This window comes from Cebus imitator, unplaced genomic scaffold (assembly GCF_001604975.1).
Source record: "Cebus imitator isolate Cc_AM_T3 unplaced genomic scaffold, Cebus_imitator-1.0 Scaffold329, whole genome shotgun sequence".
NCBI classification, from domain to species: domain Eukaryota; kingdom Metazoa; phylum Chordata; class Mammalia; order Primates; family Cebidae; genus Cebus; species Cebus imitator.
In genome coordinates this window covers 3,050,373-3,052,984 of record NW_016107644.1, presented here as the reverse complement: position 1 = coordinate 3,052,984, position 2,612 = coordinate 3,050,373, and the positions used below count along the sequence as shown (strand labels likewise).

Below are 2,612 nucleotides of genomic sequence, written 5' to 3'. Positions count from 1 at the left end.
GGCGGGGGCACTGACCGACTCGGGGGAGGTGACGTGGGGGCACCGGCTGACCGGGAACCGGGTCGGAGCGGCGTGCGGCAGCACTCACCTGCCCTGCGGGCCGGGCGTCGCGGCAGCTCCTCGGAGGCCCGTGCGGAGGCCCGAACGGAGGCCAGGGCGCTGGTGGAGGCAAAGCCCAGGCGGCCTCGGGCCGGCCGCACACACATGGGCCCAGCCCGGGGCTCAGCGCCTACGGACACCGGCGCGGCCGGCCGGCGGCTGGAGACCGACTCGGGGCCGCGGGCGGCACTCGGATCACTCCAAAATGGCGGCAGCGGCGCACGAGCGCGCGCTCGGGGGCGGGGTCTCCGCGTGGGGCGCGCACGCTCGCGACCGGGGGAGGGGCCCCGGGGTGGGCGGGGCCTCGCGGGTGGGCGGGGCCGCGACGTCCCCAGCTCTCCCCGCCCCCTGGAGCCGGGCGCTGGGTGCCGGCCGCGTGGGAGCACGGGGACTTGAGTGTGCTGAATCCCTGCCACGGAGGGGTGTCTGCCGCCTTGGAGCGGGTGGGGTCGGGGTGCGGCTTTCCTCTTTTACGTTTCCCTCTGAGGTATTGGCTAAAGTTTTCTGCAAGCATAATTAATTTTCTTTTTCTTTTTTTTAAGGTAGGTTTCACCATGTTGGTCAGGCTGGTCTTGAACTCCTGACCTCAGGTAACTCGCCCGCCTTGGCCTCCAAAGTACTTGGACTACAGGCGTGAGCCACCACGCCCAGCCTGCATAATTAATTTTCTCATAGCCACTAAACAATCCTCGAGTGGCCTGATGCAGTTTTAAAGTCACACACCTGGGGCAGGGGTTTCCCCCGTGGCTCGGGGAAGGGCCTGCTCTTCGGGCGCTAACCTCCTGCCGCAGGTCCCTCCCAGAGGCTAAGGGGCGTGAACACCCCCCACCCCCAGCAGCAAAAGCGGTCTCAGCCCCCGACGCCCGGCCAGGCCCCTCCCCGTCCCGCGGCCTGCGTGAACCCGGAGCACCTGAGCCGCCTCCAGACACTGTTTTCTCCAGGTGCCCCACGGGTTCCTGCACGGCATTTTGCAAATTAAGTATATGCCCATTTAACAAGAGCTGGAATTGTTTAATTCCAACTAACTACGCTCCAGAATGATCACTATTATTTCAGATGTCAGAGCGAGCCGTGGGTAAATGTTGGGAAAACACAGGACACTTAAGAGATTTCTAAACCTTGTTTCCTGTTGTCCGTGAATTCATTCTCTCAGCTGCACATTCACCGACGCTGTCTGCGAAAGCGGATCTGGGCCGCTGAAATAGTCGGTATTTCTCCTTTGCCAGCTGGCGCGGTTCGCCTTTATCGGTAGAGGGCGCCAGAGAGACGCTGCGGGAGGACGGGGCTTGGCCTGGCTGGCGGCCCCGGGGTCCCCTCCGCGCGTCTCCTGCCCTGGTCAGCAGCACCCTCCTCAGCGAGTTTATTTTCATTTCATTTATTTTGAGATCGCTCCTCTGTCTCCCAGGCTGGAGTGCAGTGCCGCGATCTCGGCTCACTACAACCTTCAACTCCCAGGTTCCAGCAATTCTCCTGCCTCAGCCTCCCGAGTGGCTGGGATTACAGGAGGCTAATTTTTGTATTTTTAGTAGAGACGGGGTTTCCCCATGTTGGCCAGGCTGGTCTTGAACTCTTGACCTCGTGATCCACCTCTCAGCCTCCCTGAGAGCTGGGAAGACAGGCCGTGAGCCACCGCGCCCGGCCTCCTCTGTGGTTTTTGAGACAGAGTTTCGCTCTTGTTACCCAGGCTGGAGTGCAATGGCGCGATCTCGGCTCACCGCAACCTCCGCCTCCTGGGTTCAGGCAATTCTCCTGCCTCAGCCTCCAGAGTAGCTGGGATTACAGGCACGCGCCACCATGCCCAGCTAATGTTTTGTATTTTTAGTCACCATGCTGACCAGGATGGTCTCGATCTCTTGACCTCGTGATCCACCCGCCTCGGCCTCCCAAAGTGCTGGGATTACAGGCTTGAGCCACCGCGCCCGGCCAAAAAAAAAAAATTTTTTTTTCCTGAGACAGAGTTTCGCTCTTGTTGCCCAGGCTGGAGTGCAGTGGCGAAATCTTGGCTCACCAAAACCTCTGCCTCCTGGGCTCAAGTGATTCGCCTGCCTCAGCCTCCCAAGTAACTGGGATTACAGACATGCACCACCATGCCCGGCTAGCATTTTCAGTAGAGATGGTCCTTCTCCATGTTGGTGAGGCTGGCCTCAAACTCCTGACTTTAGGTGATCTGCCTGCCTTGGCCTCCCAAAGTGCTGAGATTACAGGCATGAGCCACCGCACCCACCCTTCCCCTGTTAAAAATTTTAAAAATTAGCCGGGCATGGTGGTGCACGCCTGTAGTCCCAGCTACTCTGAAGGCTGAGGTGGGAGGATTGCTTGAGCACCCTTAAAAATGTTTTAAATTAGGCCAGGCACGGTGGCTCACACCTGTAATCCCAGCACTTTGGGAGGCCAAGGCAAGTGGATCATGAGGTCAAGTGATTGAAACCATCCTGGCCAACAAGGTGAAACCCCGTCTCTTTTTTTTTTTTTTTTAAAGACGGGGTTTCACCATGTTGGTCAGGCTGGTCTTG

At 59.3% G+C, this 2,612-nt stretch overlaps 1 protein-coding gene across 4 annotated transcripts in view; it reads right to left on the bottom strand.

Moving 5' to 3' along the window:
- PPP6R2 (protein phosphatase 6 regulatory subunit 2) overlaps positions 1–317 on the bottom strand; it is a 99,090-nt gene extending 98,773 nt beyond the window's left edge. Inside the window, exon 1 of one of the 4 annotated variants that reach the window (XM_017504928.2) lies at positions 89–317. The gene's annotated coding sequence lies outside the window, so the exon portion shown is untranslated. The remainder of the gene's footprint in view (positions 1–88) is intronic. The other 3 variants (XM_017504926.2, XM_037730088.1, XM_017504929.2) reach the window with 3 other exon arrangements.
- Positions 318–2,612: the final 2,295 nt, after the last annotated feature.